Here is a 19,668-nt window from a genome sequence, read left to right as displayed (position 1 = left end):
TCATCAGAGAGATATTGTGGAGCAGGAGACCTGGGTTCTCATCCTACGATCTTCCCACTAGCTGAGCCAAGTGGTAGCGAGTTGCTTAGCCTCAATTTTATCATCTGTAAAATTGGAGGATAGTGGCCTTACTTGGCTTGCAGGGCAATAGTTGGGAATAATCAAATGAGAAATTTTAAATAAACAAATGTAAGTTGGTGGTTGTTGTGATATATGGGCTAAGAAACCTCATTTTATTTGGATGATGCCTCTCTTTGCTTTCTATTGTCTATCAAGCCAACAAAAGTCTGAATGCACTGCTTAATTTGATTCTAGAACTATACCAAGGTTCATAGCAATCCTCTGGAATTATTTAAATTCCCCAGCTTGCCGTGGTAGCATTATTTAGGGATATCGTGCAAATGGCTATCACTTTTGTGACCTCAACTTTCTTTAAAATCTGGTTTTGAAACTATCTTCTCAAAGATAAAGGCAAGCATTGGAATAGCCCTGGACATTTTCAGACCTGGAATTATTTACTTTTGCTGTCTAAGGGTGTTATTAAATCTGAACTAGAAAAGAATGAGTTTGCAGAGATGCTTAAATTTGGCAATTGTTGAGGCACATGCTTTTGAAAGGGATGAGTCAAGGCAAGAAGCTAAGTTGGGAGTCAAGGGAATAGCATACTGGAAAGCCAGAGCCAAAGTGGTTGCAGTGCAGCTTGAATAATAATGCTATTCATAGCAATGGCCATGTGCTAGACGCTGTTTTATGCATTTCACATAGAATAACTTTAAATCTCATAATAGCACCATAGGGGTATACTATTACCACACATGATTCTACATGTGTGAAAAGTAGCAATTTAACAATGCCTACTCCAGGGTTCTGGATTCAAGGATAGTCAGTGATGTCCTGGTATGAAGGACACCTCAGGCGATTTGCCTCTACTACCTATCATTCTGGGGTAACACTCCTGGTTATGGCTGATTGGACCCTGGATGGATACCTGTCTCAAAATCAGCCAATTTATTGAATAGTCCTATTTTCTCAAGAATTTGAATTAGGGGCCATAAAGATAAGAGTCTCTTTGAAAGAAAGCTCTAGGGATGAGGCAGCCTTGCGGGGGATCGTGTGTAACTAGATGGTAAAATAGAGGGAGCTTGTCTACTAAGAGAGCAGCGCAAAGACAGAGCCACATGATGCCAAGAAAGAAAGACAAAAACGGTTAAACACTCTGGCTCTGGGGTCTGATAGGCCCAGGTTGGAATCTGGACTCTGTCGTTTGTGAACATGGACTAATTGCCTAACTTCCCCAGGACTCAATTTCTTCATCTTTAAAGTGGGGATGACGATATCTCTGTCAGGTGAATTGCTTCCCACAGTGCCTGACACATAATCAGCTCTCACAAAATAATAGCTGTTATAATAATAATTATTAATATTTTGGATGGCTTTTCAGTTCTCTAAGGCCTGACTTGACTTAATTTCCTTTTATAAGATTCCATCATCTCTGCATCCCATCATAACCCTCCCTAACTAGAGTGAGGCTGGATGGTAATATCACAGGGATAACTAACTTTCTCCCCATTAAAAAATAGACTGTATTTTTTTAGAGCAGTTTTAGGGTCACAGAAAAATTGAGCATAAAACATGGAGATGTCCCATATCTACACTTCCCCATCCACACACACACATGCACAGCTTCTGCCATTATCAATATCCTCCAATGTGGTACCTTTGTTACAATTGATGAACCTGCATTGACACATTATCATCACCTGAAGTCCACTATTTACATTAAGGTTCACTTTAGTGTTTTACATTCTATGGGTTTGGACAAATTCATAATGACATGTATCCACCTTTATAGTATCATACAGAGTTTCACTGCCCTAAACATCTTCTGTGCTCCATCTATTCATTTCTCCCTCCACCCAACCCCTGACAAGCCCCGATCTTTTTACTGTCTCCATGGTTTTGCCTTGTCCAGAATGTCATGTCGTTGGAATTATACAGTATGAAGCCTTTTCAGATTGGCTTCTTAGCAATATGCATTTAAGTTTCCTCCATGTCTTTTCATGACATCCTTTTTTAGCACTGAGTAATATTCCATTGTCTGGATGTACAATGATTTATTTATCCATTCACCTACTGAAGGACACATTGGTTGCTTCACATTTTCATAATTATGAATAAAGCTGATATAAATATCCACGTTCAGGTTTTTGTGTGGACATCGTTTTCAACTCATTTGAATAAATACCAAGAAATGTGATTGCAAGATCATATGGTAAGAGTATGCTTAGTTTTATAAGACACTGCCAAACTGTCTTCCAAAGGGCTATAGACACAGACAATAATATGGTTATTACCAAAGGGAAAGGGGGTAAGGGGAGGTAAAAAAGGGTAAAGGGGGGATAAATGGTGATAGAAGGAGACATGACTTGGGGTGGTGAACACACAATACAATATACAGATGATGTATTACAGAATTATATACCTGAAATCTATATAATTTTATTGACCAATGTCACCCCAATAAATTCAATAAAAAATCAGAAAACTCAACACAAGTGAAAAACAATATGATAGTATATGTCAAACATGACTTGGCTCTTTATAGACCAATGATTCTTAAGTGAGGGCTTATGGGAACATTAAACAACAAACAAATAAACCAAAAAGGCAGATTTCCCAACCTCACTCCCCAAATTTCACATATAGACAGTCTGGGGAGAATGATAATAAATACTTAAAAAGCTCATCAAAGAGTTTTGCTTTGCCCCAGATTTTGGAATCACCACTATAGATGACAAGTGTAGTGAGGATTTCTGGAGTTCAGAATAATCAAGTGTGCCTTGAGAGAAGGTTGAAAATTAGAACTGGATCTTAGAAGGTGTGAGATACAGAGGTAAAAGGTGGGAACATTCCAGACTGGGGGGCCAGGAGGAGCAAATGCAGGAAATGTGGACTTTCCATGGCATCTGTTGGGGGGTGGCAGAGGAAGGATGTTTGAAATAATGAGACCTATGAAACAGGAGCAGCAGGTCCAAAGAGGAGAACTACTGAAGCAGACTATCATGCTTAAATTTTGCATTTGCAGATTCAGCATTGTCTTGGCCTATTGTTGTAGCAGTGTCTTGTAAGCTGAGTGGAGCAGTGTTCCTGCTGGTCCCGGTGGTAAAGCTAGGTAACCTGTAGTTAGCTTTGAGAATGTCTCATTTCTACTCCTAGTCTCTACTGTTAGTGCCATACAGTAAAACCGGCTCCAAATGACAGGGGAGGACCATTGGTGTGTGCTGAAGTGATACCTCATTTTCACAGGGAAGCACTGGATTGGCTGGTTGGGTCAAGACTACTGGAACAGACAGTTTCGTCTAATCTGAGCCCTGCCTTGGGCTTCGTGATGGCCTCCAGGAAGTCAGCAGCTCAGCTGCCTCACAATTTGGTTTGTGGTACTGACATCCTTTTTTACAGGAAAGGTTTATGAAGGACAGAGCAGTCTTAGCTCAGGAAGGATTCTGAGAAACTAAAAAGATTTTAACAGAAAAATGTGCCGTGTGTCATTGCCATATATCTAGCCCCACGTTGAACACAGGACTACTGCCCCACTTCTTCTCAGGACCCAGAAGCCTGTGCTTTGATCTGATGTGGAGTTTGTGTTCCTGAGGGATCCCTTCCTCCAGGGCCCAGCTCCCACAGCTTTGCCTCCACGTGCTCTTTTCTGTGTCAACCCAAAGTCTGGATATGGTCTGTCAACTTTTCCCTTGTCAGGTCTCCCCTCTCCTGTGTCCTTTGATATTAGGTACAGGCATTCAACAAATTGAACCTATGCAGAGTAAATCTGATATCAAATCCAGCAAAAGCTATAGCAAATCCTATAGTGTTTGGGGTACTCTCTGGATAAAAATATTTAGGGCCCAGGAATCTATGTTGTCAACAACCATTACTGGAGTTTTTGATGCCTATTGTCCTACCTTGGCTACCTAAACACAGAGCTTCCAGAGACAATTTACCTTAGCTTGAGTTCCATGGTGATATTTTCTTGCTTTGTGGTGTAAAGTGAGGGGAGAAATAGTCTTTGGGTAGGAAAGGCTTGCCAAGTCCTATAACTCATAGGTCGCCTTTTATGAGGAGATTGTTGATGTCAATGCGCTTGATGCATAGTATTTGTTAGCACTGACAGATTCAGACTCAGATATTCTTCATCTCCAATGTTCAGGTATGATTTGACTTGTTACTGTCCTTCCTTCCCCCTCTCCCCCATATAAAGAAGTGCAACAAAATAATGGTCCCATAAGCTAGAACCTCAATGAGCTAGAACCTCTCTTATTAGAAGTGCAGATAAGAAAACTTGCTGTGTACCCACATTTTTTCTCCCTCTCTGCATGCACAGACATGTTGTCATTGCTGGAGAGTCCTGGACTGCATGTGTGCACAGGTGATTCATGGGGAAGGACACATCCCTTGTGGGGAGCATTACCTTTCTCATGAAATATTCCCTAATAATGGAATTTTCAAGACACTTATCAGTCCTTGTTTTGAAATTGTGTCACTGAATGGGTGAGTCCACATTAGTAGATCAAGTCAGAGTTTTCGAGAAGTAGTGTGGCAATTGTTTAGAAGTGTCCTGGACCTCCATGTTGAGAATCTCACTGTGACCCTTCTCTGGGATGCACCTGTTCTCCATGGGGGGCCCAGCACAAACCAGGGACTGAGTGAGGGGGATTCAATGAGGTTCCACAAATGTACTTGGGTTCTGTCAAGTGCCATGAAGGCAAAGGCCCCATCTGTCTTGTTCACCATGGTGTCCTCAGTGCCTGTAGTAGTTGTTCAATAAATGCACATAAGATGAGTTGATTTGATGGATTGGAAATGGTACTAGAGGTATAAGCTGACTAAGTAGTATGGTATGAGTTGGCTGAAACTTGGGCACTGCCCTTGAAGAATTCCTAGGCTACTAGTACTATGTAAGACAAACAGTTGGAAAATAACAACACAAAATATAGTAATAGATGTATATAAAGGTCCTAAGGGAGCTCTAAGGAGGGAGCTCAGTTGTGTTGGAGAGCATACAGGTTGATCAGGGCAAACTCAACAGGGACATGTGAAAGACTGAGAAGCATGTGAAAACTGAGAATTTTTAAACAGTCAGAAAGATCTAGAAAGACTTCATGTTTCATCAAAGGAGTGGGAGATGAAATGGGTCTTGAAGAATGTGAAAGGGAAGGATAATGATGGAAGAGAACAATGTAAGAATGATTTCTATTGCTGAATAACTCACTATACAAAGGGAGGGTCAGGGCAAATCTCTGCGAAATGACATTAGAAGGCATGTGTGGCAGGATGTTACAATGGAACCATTCCTGCCTCTATTTTCACCGAGGCACTACTATGAAAGTTATCAGTTACCAAAGGGAGTAGGAGACAAATCCTACACCTCCACACTCCGCAGATTTACCGAGGAAATAACTCTGAAGACTCATTCCCCCCTCAGCCAGATCAAGGATGTTTCAGGGAAGGATGCCATATATATTGCCCTGTTTTCTGTGGACTAGATGAAGGCCACTTAGGAGAGAGATGAGGTGGACCATCTTTGATTAGCCCAATAGAAGAGGACTTGTCTCCAAAGGAGAGGAGAATCTTAATCTAAAAGGGCCAGAGGTATGTTGCTCAATGCCCAGGGGATCAGGAAGGAGCTGTAAGAGGCCACCAAGAATAGAGATTGTTTTCACCTGGTCAAAGGGGAGTGCAGGAGAGATGAGTCTAGAAGAACTATAAAAGCTAATTATAAGAGAAAGAGTTCTACCCAGGGACACCAGCATTAGCCTTGTGCTAAGCCCAGAGGGCACAGAGCCATCCAGTCAAGTAAGTACTGTCCTCTCCCCTCTCCCTGTCTCTTTTAGGTCTGACAGTGAGGGAGTGGGAAAGATTGTGATAAGAATAGAAGAGCTGAAATGTCAAGCCTCCTTTCTGACTGTGGACTTCCAGCCTGAGGCAGACTTGAGGAGAGAGGATTTAATACTAAGTTCAGCCTCTTGATCATTTCATGGTACTGGACATGTTTATAATCAAAGTGAGGATGTTTTTGTGACTTAAAGTAACTCCAGCACTCTTCTATTTCCCAGGAGTGAGCAGAAAGCCACAATGCCTGCCAGGGTTTTTATTCAGGGGCAGGGAAGGTTAACCTGCTGAAAAACCATTAAGGGACATAAACAGTTTTGAGTATATCATGAGTCATACTTACTCAACATACCTATTACATATGCAAACAGTGCTTGGCATACAGCAAGTGTCCAATAAATATCTTTTTACTGAGTAATGTAAAAAAGGTTATAATGATTGCCCTAGAACTCTCTACATGGAGACACAGACGTCAGAGGAGCACAAAAAATGAACCCTAGAAGTTGTGGTTTGGGATTTCTATGAACTAGGTAAGGATTGTTAACTGTTTGATCTCACAAGAATCACAATCACAAGGCAACATTAATGATCTCATGGTGTTCTGAATGGGGTAGAGCAGTGGTGGGCAAACTGTGGCTCGTGAGCCACATGCAGCTCGCGAGCCACGGTTTGCCACTCTGTTGACTAATGAGTTTGCCGACCACTGGGTAGGGGCTTAATCACAAGGAACAACAACAGCCTGTAATTATTGGAATCGAGCGTCTAGGTCAGTGGTCGGCAAACTCATTAGTCAACAGAGTGGCGAGCCGCAGTTTGCCAACCACTGGGGTAGAGTGTCCACAGAGCCCACAGATAATGTCCCTTTGTGGAAGACAACTGATGACCAATGACTCCTGCTTTTCTATATCCATAGAAAATGCACAAAACGTGTTTTAAACACAAGTGAGGCTACCACCCCACCTTAGGATTGGCCTGAAGATGCCATTGATAGAACATAAGAGGATAAGACCTTCTCTTTGTTTCCTCAAAGGGGGATATGGTGGAATGGATCATCAATTCAGTCTGCCCTCCTTCTAGAGTGCTTTCTTTTCTTCTGTGGAGGCTGGAAGTCTAAAAACTATGTTTTCTCAACTCCCTGGAAGCTAGCTTCCGGACGTGATGCAAGTTTTACCCACTGGTGGCACTCACGTAGTTTCAGAAGACAGGCATGGGGCAAGGGCCTTGCTTCCGCTGCTTCTGAGGGCCAAAAAGCACATGGAGGCATTTGGCTTTTCCAGAGTCTATCACTTACATTGGTGTTGAGAGGCAGAGCGTGGACCCAGCAGGTGTGGTGTCATCTGGAGCTGGCAGCAGTGGAAGATTCCTGATCTTGGCAGCATCCTGGTGGCAGCAGCTGTCCTATAGTTCTGGTGAAGGTCATTTCCTGGTTCGGAGGCAGCTTCCTTGATGGGCGGGTTCTGCAGAGTGCTTAGGGAGGTGTTCCTGACAGCTCAGCCTTGAGTCTGTTTCTTCACTCCTCCCAACGACTCTATAAGCCATTTAATACCCTGAAATAAATCGCTTCCTGTATGGACTACTAGACAGGATTCTGTTCTCTACCACTAAACCCAAAGGATACAGCACAGTGTGTAAAGAGTATATAGGAAACAATATCAAAATATGTCTGAGAAGCTAAACACAGGAAGGGATAAGTGCAAAAGAGAACACCCCCCTCTACCCCGCCCCCCAACCCCCGCCCCGCTTAAAACCCAAGTTTTATTAAGGATTTAAACATCCAAACATTTTATAGAGGACAGAGGCCTGGTCAGAAACGATGCCTTCTGCATTTCCAGCTTAAAGGCGGACACACACCCACTGCACACGCAGCCCAGGCACCTGGTGGTCTTTATTTTTACTATTTGTGGAAAACAGGTGTTTAGATCTCAACATGTATATTAAAAAACGACCTGCAGCAGTTTGGAGCCCTTCAGCGATGCTTGGGAACCCCTCTTTGCTGACACAAGACTGTTATTCCACGTTCCAAAGCAGGACCCTGTCCCGGGCCGGGCCTCATGCCTCGCGGACACTCGGCCTGCTGCTCAGGACCTGTGGGGATGGTGTCTTCTTCCATCTCCTCCTCCCGGTCCGGTTGCTGGGGCATGCTCGGCGCTCTCTGCCCCAGGCCTGGCCCCACTGCAGCAGGCCCTTCAGCCGCTCCACCTCCGCCAGCGCCCACGCATTTGCTCTGGGGGACGGGACGCCTTTCTTTTGTCAGCTGGCAAACCAGCACCTGGGTTGAATATTTTGCTTCTCCTGGCAATACCCTTTGCGAGCTGTGCACCCCATTTGTCCTTGAACATGTTCTCTGCTTTCTGATGCTCTTTCAGCTTTACCTTCTGGAAAACCAGCATTCTGACTTGGGGAACTTTGTAAATGACATAGAGTTGGTAATGCTTCTGGTTTGCCACGGGGTTTCTTAGAATCCTCAGGTAAGCCAGTGACTTGAGAGACGCGGAAGGTCTAGGTCACCCAGCTCCACCAGGCTGTTGTTGGTGAGAATGAGCTCAGTCCAGCGCCTCTCCTGTGCGGCATATTCTATTGTTGTTCACCAGTAGTGTCTTCAGTCTTAAGAAAGGAGAGCCATCCAGTTTCCAGATTGCATTGTCAGAAAAATCAATAGCATCAAACTGGTCTAAGGTTGCACCCAGATTTTCCATGACAGGAATGTTATAGCCCCCAGGTCCAGCTCGTGTCCCACCCAGCGTTGGTGTACTGTGCCACCTGCTCCATCAGCTCTGCAATCAGCTTCACCATCCTGCCGCCTCGCAAAAGAGAACTTTTATCTGCAGGTGGTGGTTGACATTCATCTGTTTGTTCATTTGTTCGTTCAATCATCCATTCATTCATTCATCCCATATTTATTGAAGGCCAGACACTGGGAGCAGATAGCCATTCACTGAGGGAAAAGACTGATGGGCTCCTGTATTCATAGTGCTCAAGGTCTAGTGAATTACAGTTACACGCCTCTTAATAATGTGGATACATTCTGAGAAATGCATCATTACGTAATTCTGTCATTGTGAGAACATCATAGAGTGCATGTACAAAAATCTAGATGGTGGAGAAACCAAGATGGCAACATAGGTAAACACCTAAACTGCTGCCTCACACAACAATTTCAAAACTACAACTAAAAGACAAAATGGACATCATCCAGAACCACAGGAAGGCTGGCTGAGTGGAAATTCTACAACTAGAAGGAAAGAGAAAAGCACACTGAGACTCAGAGGAACTGCGAAAGGCAGAGGTACCGAGGTGCGTGTGCAGAGAGGGCAAGCAACTGAGTACATGGCTGGCTTCCTCAAGCAGGAGGGAGACAAAAGCTCCTGACCGCACTGAACTCCAGTTCCAGGTGAGACTCTGGGGACCCAGACTCATTTGGGGAGAAACTGGACTGTCTGGCAGCAGGCGGAACTTGAGGGCGGCTTTCTCTCAGAGGTGCTTGCAGCGATTACCACGGGACACTGAGACACAGGGGCCTATTAGGGCAGGGCTGACGGGAAACCAATGCTGTCTGCTCTGCCCTGAGACTCCGCCCCATTTAAGCTGAGCACAGAGGCTTTTGCAGGTCTTGTCTCATAAGGGTGTCTCCAGCACAGAAGTTCTCCCAGCATAGACACAGCTGATCCTCATAGCCAATTGGCCTGGAGGTCATTTCCTCCCAGTGATACCAACAACAATCAAGGCTTAATTACAACAAGACTGTGCACACAGCCTACAAAGGGGTACACCAAGAGTGTCCACCTCAGGTAACTGGGGAGGCTGAGCCACTGGGCCCTATAGGACACCGAGCACACAAAGCCACTCTATCAACTCAGGGAAGCAGCCAAAATGCGAAGACAAAGAAACAGATCATAAATGAAAGAAATGGAGGAAAGCAAATGACTGGATATAGAGTTCAAAACCACGGTTATAAGGTTTTTCAAGAATTTTCTAGAAAAGGCTGATAAATTTAGTGAGACCCTTGAGGATATGAAAAAGGACCAACTAGAAATTAAGCATACACTGACTGAAATAAAAAATATTATACAGAGATCTAATAGCAGACTAGAGGATCACAAGAATCAAGTCAAAAATTTGAAATACAAAGAAGCAAAAAACACTCAACCGAAAAAGCAAAAAGAAAACCGAATCCAAAAATATGAAGATAGTGTAAGGAGCCTCTGGGACAACTTCAAGCGTACCAACATCAGAATTATGGGGGTGCCAGAAGAAGAGAGAGAGCAAGATACTGAAAACCTATTTGAAGAAATAATGACTGAAAACTTTCCCCACCTGGTGAAAGAAATAGACTTACAAGTCCAGGAAGTGCACAGAACCCCAAACAAAAGGAATCCAAAGAGGACCACACCAAGACACATCATAATTAAAAAGCCAAGAGCAAAGGACAAAGAGAGAATATTAAAAGCAGCAAGAGAAAAACACTTAGTTACCTACAAGGGAGCACCCATACGATTGTCAGCTGATTTCTCAACAGAAACTATGCAGGCCAGATGGGAGTGGCAAGAAATATTCAAAGTGATGATTAGCAAGAACCTACAACCAAGATTACTCTACCCAGCAAAGCTATCATTCAGAATTGAAGGTCACATAAAGAGCTTCACAGATAAGAAAAAGCTAAAGGAGTTCATCATGGCCAAACCAGTATTATATGAAATGCTGAAAGGTATTCTTTAAGAAGAGGAGGAAGAAGAAAAAGGTAAAGATTAAAATTATGAACAACAAATACATATCTATCAACAAATGAATCTAAAAATCAAGTGAATAAAAAAATCTGATGAACAGAATAAACTGGTGAATATAATAGAATCAGGGGCATAGAAAGGGAGTGGACTGACAGTTCTTGGGGGAAAGAGGTGTGGGGGGTGGGGGAAGAGACTGGACAAAGGTCGTACACCTATAGATGAGGAGAGTGGGGGGGGTAAGGGCAGAGGGTGGGGTGGGAATCGGGTGGAGGGGAGCTATGGGGGGAAAAAAGAGGAACAATTGTAATAATCTGAACAATAAAGATTTATTAAATTAAAAAAAATCTAGATGGTATGGCCTATTACACATCCAGGCTACATGGTACTGGACATGTTTATAATCAAAGTGAGAATTATCATACTTGTGATCTGCTGCTGTCTGAAACCTTCTGAAGTGCATGACTGTATGCCTCTTTCCCTCCCCTATTCTATCTATCTGGCTGAGAATGTTGACTTATATTTCTTTTCATTTAGTGATCAGACAGTTGAGAGACTTGCTCAACCAAAGCATTGTTTTCTAGAGAGCTAAGAACTCCAGGAGTAAAACTTTACCCTCAACCCAGGCCAGTCATAAATACTAGTGATTGAGTTTTTCCTTCCAGGTATGTCAATAATTAACTAATAAACAGAGCCTACCCTTAATCTGTTATCTTAAGATCAGGGTTTACTCCACACATTTGCACACCTAAAACACATTTGTAACTATCAGTGCAGTAAATTCCCATCTAAATTCTTTACTCCAGGATGATGCATGTGTTCAGCAGCCACGGAGAAGTGTTGCTCAGATCTCCCCGAGAGAGAACCTGCTGCGAGGGCTGCTGTCAGCTGAACGTTCATTTGGAATCTGCCTGGGCTATGGAGCAGATCTCTCACTGAGCAGCCCTAGTCATGAGTGAGCTCAGCAAGTACAAGGAGCAGCCATTTCTTCACTATGGGCAATCTTTACACCTAAGCTTGTTACCCTATTCTCCCTCCAATTCCTTTCCTTTCACAGGTTTCAGACCTCTGTTATTATCTGAAGCCTTTCCCCACCTACTCCTGCTTTCTTTCCTCTTTTTCTTTCACAAGTATTACTGCCAATAAATCTCTTGGATTCCTAACTCGGTCATGGCATCTGCTTCCTGGTGGAACCAATCAGCAAAAACACCGTTTCTTTTGAGAAGTTACTCATTTGTTTCTCATTTAAGAGCTGTTCCACTTACCTTTTTTTTTTCTTTTATGTCCTGAATGAAACCTCCCACATCTGAGATTCTGATTACTCAATCCTAGCAGTAAAGAAAGTGAAGAGGGACTCTTGGAAGTAATTTGTGTAAAACAAATAAATTAGGGAAGGTGTTGGGTAACTGGCATTTGATTCCCTGGGACAGTCCTTGGCTACCTTTCATGGAGCTGGATCTTCTGGTGTGATGCGAAGATAGTCACCAGTGGACACAGGTGTGTAGCTTCACATCCAGCATGTGCTATTGTAATTTTTTGCACCATGAAAGTAAAAGACCAAGTGGGAATGCCCTTCCCAACACCTGTACACTTAATGAGCTGCTTAGTCATCAAGGCCCAACGCATTTGTCTCCTTTGTGAGAACTTTTCTGCTCTCCCAGGTAGCATCACCACGACAGGAGGATGCATTTCTCACACTGCATGGCAATTATTTGAACACGTGACTCCTCCTTAGCTAGGTTGTGAATCTTAAGGATGAAATGATGTCTGTCTCAGGCATTTTATTATCTTCCTCATAGGTGTGGACTTGACACTTTGTAGGAGCCCAATAAGTGCTGAGTCAGTGGAAGGCACCCGTCTGGAATAAGGCAGTGGACTAGACACTTCTGAGGAAGCTCTTTTGCCTGTGATTCTAGTTCCAGTCTCAGGCCAGGGCATTGCTGTGCGTCTGATTGGTTCAGTGACTATTGGCCCTTATTCATGGCATTGTGAAAAGGAAAGAACAAAATGCAGGAGTCCAGTCTTGGCTCCTCACTGGGCTTCAATTTTCTTACCTACAAAATAGAAGATCTGGTTAAATAATCTGTAAGGATGTTCTAGCTCTTTAACTCCAGGTTTCTGTGTTGGAGGACATATAGCTGTATCATCTATCAGCCCTTGCTTCCCAGGTGGACATGGCTGCCTTGGAAATGGAACTTCCCTCACTGCTGCATGAACACCCCCCATAACTTCTTGCTCAGGTTAGTTGGGGAGAGGCTCTTCTGTCCACAGTAATGAGATATGTCTGTGCTCAAGCTTGAAGGATCACAAAGAAGATGGATAAATGCTGCTTGGGTATCTACTATGCTTGGTGCTTTCACAAATGTTATCTAATTTTTTCTCTCCACAACAACTCTGTGGGTTAATATGATCTCTAATTTTGAAGATGGGGAAATGAGAATCAGTGGTTTAAAAAAATGCCGTAGGTCACACAGCTAATGAACTAAGAGAGGTGAGATTTCAAGCCAAGTGTCCAGACTCCTACTGCTGTTATTCTAGGCCAGCGGTCGGCAAACCACTCTGCCACTCTGTTGACTAATGAGTTTGCCGACCACTGTTCTAGGCAGATGGAAGGTGTGAGTACAGATGCTGAATTGGAGAAGCACAGTGTTTGAAAGTAGGGAACGGTGCAAGTAGAGTGCAGAAAGTAGAGGGTATTTAAAGGCGGATGGTGTGAGACAAGACTGGCATGGGTGTGCATACCAGCCGTTGACAATGGATTTGATGAACTGGGTGCACTAGGGCACCATGGAAAGTTTTGAGTACAGGTAGGACATACTCAGAATCATTTATTATGAAGGTTAATTGAGCTTTGAAGTATAAATTTAGTGAGGAAAGACAAGGGACCTCTTAGAAAGCTTATGGGAATAGCCATCCTCCAAGATAAATCATTAAACAGACAGAGTTCTGGTACAAACTACTGTGCTTCACACTGTGAAAGATACGGGACATGACATGGGTCCTGCCCTGAAGGAACTTATCTCACAGAAGAGATACCATGAGGACTGTTAGAGCCACGTGGGCTTCTAGATGTAAGTGCTAAGGAGGTACAGTCACATACCTGTCTTTGTAGAGTTCTCGGATGGATACAACTCACTTGTTTTAAAGGGGTCAGAAGTGTGTTTTTGGTTATCTCTTATACTAAAAATTGGGTTTTGCGTCTTCCTGTTTGCTTGGCTGTCCAAATGTTCACCTTTCAGTATAAAAACAAATCGTGACTCACTGCCTTCTCTCCTTCTCCTTTAAGCCTCACTCTCCTCCTAAGCGTGAGCCCAGGAACGAGAGGCTGCCTACCACAGGCTTCCAGGTGCTCAGGTCAGCGTCAGAACTGCAGTGCAGAGGTGGGGCTGGCAGAGCTGCCTTCGCTCCCGTCTCCTAGCGGCTCTTCTTTCTGTTGTTTTTGTTTTGTTTGTTACTTCCCAGGTCACACACACACCCTCCACCCCCCACCCCCCCCCCCCCGCCCATAGACACACATATTACACACTGACCTCACCTTCAGTCACCCACTGAGGGTGGATGTATCAGGTCTAGGATGTTTAAATAACAGTTCCATGAGGGACACTCCTAGCTATTAAATAGCTTTGAACTAGACACATAAGCACTAGGCAGCCGTGGGCAAACTACGGCCCGCGGGCCGGATCCGGCCCGTTCGGCTGTTCTATCCGGCCCGTGGAGCCGAAAGAGCGGAGGGTTCTCTTGCTCTCCCCTCCGCTCCTTTACTTTGAATTTATATTAGTTCACACAAACACTCCATCCATGCTTTTGTTCCGGCCCTCTGGTCCAGTTTAAGAACCCATTGTGGCCCTCGAGTCAAAAAGTTTGCCCAGCCCTGACCAGTTTGGCTCAGTGGATAGAGCGTCAGCCTGCGGACTGAAGGGTCCCGGGTTCGATTCCGGTCGGGGGCATGTACCTTGGTTGCGGGCACATCCCCAGTGGGGGGTGTGCAGGAGGCAGCTGATCGATGTTTCTCTCTCGTCGATGTTTCTAACTCTCTATCATCCCTCTCCCTTCCTCTCTGTAAAAAATCAATAAAATATATTAAAAAAAAAAAAAGTTTGCCCACCCCTGCACTAGAGGAACCAACATGCTATTTAATTTTATTCTCCATTTTCTTTATTTGGCTTCTTCTCCTTTTGTACGTTTAAGCTTCTCCTCTGTAGCCAAGACTGTGTTGTGAGAGATGGAGCAGGATGCGGGGTTATTTACTTAGTCATCACAATTTTATAAAATTATGGAATGCCCTATGCCAGGCGTTTTGCAGAGAGCTTTCTCTTTTGGATTCCAGCTCCTGAGCAAGGGCTCCCATTGGTTGGAAACGTGCCATGCCATTGACCTTGAGCAGCTAAAATTCATTCTTTCATTTGTCTCCCTGTCCTCCTGACAACCACCTGCATCCCATACAGCAGCTACTAGGGAGGGAAAAAGAACCCTGAAACAGAGGAATTCCAAACCAAAAATAAACAACAGATCTTTACAAGGCTCTGTACCTGAGCTATTGCCCTTGTCATTGCTTTTCCTTATTAAAAACGATGCAGGGGCCTGCATAAACCTTTCTGCTAATACTAATATGATTGCACTTATCATCTCTACCTAGGTTAGTGTCATTAAATATTTACAGAGTTCCACACAGTGCAAGGTGCTATGTCACCCTTAGTTATACATGGGGACAGTGCCTCAAAATCCTCAAAGTCCCAATGTATAATAATATTGTAAATGTGGAGGGAAAAAGGCTCTGTGAATCAATTCCCACCTCTGCCACTTTGCCTCAGTCTCTTTGTTTTAAGAAAGGGTTGGAAAAATGAGTTTGCATTTCTGGTTTGGGATTCTGGGATCCCGACCTCATCACTTTCTTGTTAACATTCTTTCATCACTGTTTTTTTCTTTTTTATTTAACCATCTTCTCTCCTCTCTCTCACCTCCTCTTACCAGCCCAGTTCACCATAACCCTATTGCCTTAGTTTACAAATAACAGCTTCTAAAATATGGTACACAAAATCATTACTATTATTCCAAGATCCTACAGGAATAAGAAAAAGAAAGCCATCTTTTCCTTTATTGGTGAACTGAAAATACCATGTCCCTATTTCTTACCAATCTATATGTGGGCATTAGGGCTGAGGTCCCAAACTTCTTGTTCTCCTTTTAGCTGCTGGGGGAGAAATAATCTTTCCACTATCTTTAGAGGGTCTTCCTGCTGCCCTAATGATCAAATTGACATGAGACAGATAAACAAGAAAAAAATGACCAAATTTAATTACATATGGGAACTTCACATACATGAGTGAGCCAGAAACCCCACATACATGAGAAGTTCACAGACAGAAAGGAAAATGAAGTAATCTGAGTAAGGGTGAGGTAAGGCACATTGGGACTTCAGAGGGTTATTTCAGGATGATAAGAAGAGCAGATGTTCAGGGGTTAGTAGTTTGCCCTGCCATCCTAGCTAATAAAGATGGAATATGCAAATTGACCATCACACCATCACAAATATGCCGGTGCCCACAGCAGAGGTGGGGTTTCCATAACACAAGAAGTGACAGCATCTGTTTCCTCTTGAAAGTCATCTTCCATTAAGTCCAAAATTCTGGGAAAGCTGTATTTTGAGGATGTCTAAGCTATTCATGCAGAGAAGGCCCAGAGAGGAACATCAAGGTGCCAGATATCTGTGTGAAATCTTGGACCTTGCAGTCCAGCTCATAAATGCAGCCTAGTGATTGACCCCAGTCCATGCCACTTCAAGCAGAAGAATCTACCGACAGAGCCAAGTCAAACTACAGAAGCATGGGGAATGAATCGTTAGTGTTTCAAGACACAGTCAATTTGGGGGTGGCTTGTTATGCAGCAGACAGCTAATGCTAGGCTGCTGTTGCTATGGGATTGTATGTAACCCAATCCTGACGCTTGAAGACATTTTGAGTTTCTCAAGCTTTACTCTACAAATAAATAATCAGGACATACAGTTAAAAGGCAGGTTTTGATTCAGTAGGTTTGGGTGGGGTTGAGTTCTGTATTTTTCACCAGCTCCTAAGTGATACTTATACTGATGACAAAGTGCATGAACTACACTTTGAGTAGCAAAGCCAGTTCCCAGCCCTCCAGGAAGATCCACATTTAAATCATCTTTAAAAAACCACAGGCTTTCCCCATGCATATTTGAGAAAATGCTAGTTTGAAAAAGGATTCTGTTCAAATGTTTGAACACCACTACTATGTTCTACTACTAGGTAGTTACAGTCTATATTAGCTAATCAAATGTTCTTTAGAGCTCCCCAGTAGAAAAACCTGTTTGACTCTATTTAGCATATTTGTTAATAGTATTTGATTATAGCTATTAATGTCTTAAAGAACTAGTGTTTTTTTGGGACATACCTGGAGAAGCACAAGACCACCCTATTTTTTAAAAAATTAACAGCCAGTTTCACATAGCTGCTCAATAATGAATATTTATGTTACCCAGTTTCTCAATACAAAATCCACCCCCCCTTAGATTGAATCTAATTCCTTGTCCCTTGCTGCAATGTAAGAAATCACTATTCATTTCTCATAGAGTGAGAGAACTATAGCATCTCCCCATTATTTAGCCCTTTCTATACTTGAAGGATTTCCCTTTGTCAGGTCTTTGATCTTCTAGTTCTTTTAGTTTTTCTTTCCATTTCCCAGCATTTTTTTTGTTAAGCTCTACAGCTTAACCACCTGAGTGACCTTGGAATAGTTTTCTAATATTTTGAAACATAAATATTATCACTTATAAAATGGAGGTACTCCTAGTATGGGTGAGAATATTAAATAAAATATGAAAAGGTTATTGATGTCACTTAGCATCAGAGAAATGTAAATTAAAACCACAATGAGATATCATCCTGTCAAAATGGCTATCATCGATATATCTACAAATAACAAGTGTTGGTCAGGATTTGAAGAAAAGGGAACCCTAGTGCATGGTTGATGGGAATGCAGATTGGTACAGCCACTATGAAAAACAGTATGGAGGTTCCTCAAAAAATTAAATATGGAACTTCCTTATGACTCAGCATTTCCACTTCTGGGTATTTATTAAAAGAAACCCAAAACAATAATTTGAAAGAATATATGCACCCCTATGGTCATTGCAGAGTTATTTATAATAGAAAAGATATGAAAGCAACCCAAGTGCTTGTCAATGGACAGTTGGATAAAAGAGTTATGGTACATATATATAATGGAATATTACCTGGCCATAAAAAGAATGGAAGTTTACCATTTGCAACAATACTGATGGACCTAGAGGTTATTACGCTCAGTCAAATAAGTCAGTCATAGAAAGACAAATATCATATGATTTCACTTATATGTGGAATTTAAAGAACAAAATAAATGAACAACAAAATTTAAATTGACTCATATACAGAGAGTGGACTGGTGGATGCCAGAGGAGAGTGGGGTTGGGGAACTTGGTGAAAAGAGGTGAAGGGATTAAGAAGTACAAATTGGTAGTTAAAAAATAGTAATTGGGAAATAGTCATCGGGATATACAGTACAGCATAGGGAATATAGTTAATTATATTGTAATACTTATGAATGGTACCAGGTGGGTACTGAAAATATTGGGGGAATGCTGTAAAATTTCTGATTGTCTAATTCAGGGGTGGGCAAACTTTTTGACTTGAGGGCCACAATGGGTTCTTAAACTGAACCGAAGGGCCGGAACAAAAGTATGGATGGAGTGTTTGTGTGAACTAATATAAATTCAAAGTAAAGGAGCGGAGGGGAGAGCAAGAGAACCCTCTGCTCTTTCAGCTCCACGGGCCGGATAGAACAGCTGAACGGGCTGGATCCGGCCCGCGGGCCGTAGTTTGCCCACGGCTAGCTATGCTGAACACCTGAAACCAATACAAAAATAATACTGAAAGTAAAGTGTAATTGAAAAATTAAAAATGAAAGGGAATTGAAGGTTAAAAAAAGAAAGGCTACTAAACATCACTAATCATCAGGGAAATGCAAATTCAAACTACAATGAGCTATCACCTCATGGCTTTCAGAATGGCTATCATCAATAAATCAACAAACAACAAGTGTTGGCAAAGATGTGGAGAAAAGGGAACCCTCATGCCCTGTTGTGGGATCATAAATTGGTGCAGCCACTTTGGGAAATAATAAAGAGGTTCCTCAAAAAATTAAAAATAGGAATACCATATGACCCAGCAATCTCACTTCTGAGTATTTATCCAAAGAAATCCGAAACACTAATTCGAAAAGATATATGCAGCCCTATGTTCATTGCAGCATTATTTACAGTAGCCAAGATATGGAAGCAACCTAGATATCCATCAATAGATGAATGGATAAAGAATATGGCATATCCTGTATAATAAAAGGCTAATATGCAAATCGACCAAACGGCAGAATGACCAGTAGCTATAATGCACACTGACCACCAGGGGCAGACACTCAATGCAGGAGCTGCCCCCTGGTGGTCAGTGTGCTCCCACAGGGGGATCACTGCTGCTCAGCCAGAAGATCTGCTCATGGCTGGCAAGTGCCCCCGAGGGCTCCCAGACTGTGAGAGGGCACAGGCCAGGCCGAGGGATACCCCTCACCCCTGAGTGCACGAATTTCGTGCACTGGGCCTCTAATATATATATATATATATATATATATATATATATATATATATACACACACACACACACACACATATATAATGACATATTATTCAATCATGAAAAGAATGAAGTCTTGCCATTTACAACAACATGGATGGATGTAGAGGGTATTATGCTAAGTGAAATGAGTCAGACAGAGAAAGACAAATATTCAATGATCTCACATACATGTGGAACCTAAAAATCAAAATAAAAGAATAAACAAAACAAAATAGAAACAGACCCAGAGATATAGAGAACAAGCTGGTAGTTGCCAAAGGGGAGGAAGAGGTAGGGGATGGGAATTTAAAAAACCATTTCCAACATAAAATCATACACACACAAAATTAAACAAGGGAAAAAGTGAATCAATCTATGTGAAGTGCTTAGTATAAGGC

General features: G+C 42.6%; 1 pseudogene across 1 annotated transcript; it reads right to left on the bottom strand.

Moving 5' to 3' along the window:
* Nucleotides 1–7,852: 7,852 nt before the first annotated feature.
* On the bottom strand, nucleotides 7,853–8,679 carry LOC308236231 (U2 small nuclear ribonucleoprotein A'-like; annotated as a pseudogene). The gene has a single exon. The product of its transcript is annotated as a U2 small nuclear ribonucleoprotein A'-like (transcript).
* Nucleotides 8,680–19,668: the final 10,989 nt, after the last annotated feature.

The sequence above is a fragment of the Plecotus auritus genome (assembly GCF_963455305.1).
Source record: "Plecotus auritus genome assembly, chromosome: 1".
NCBI lineage: Eukaryota > Metazoa > Chordata > Mammalia > Chiroptera > Vespertilionidae > Plecotus > Plecotus auritus.
Note: the sequence above shows the minus strand (reverse complement) of the source record. Positions and strands in the feature narration are given on the sequence as shown.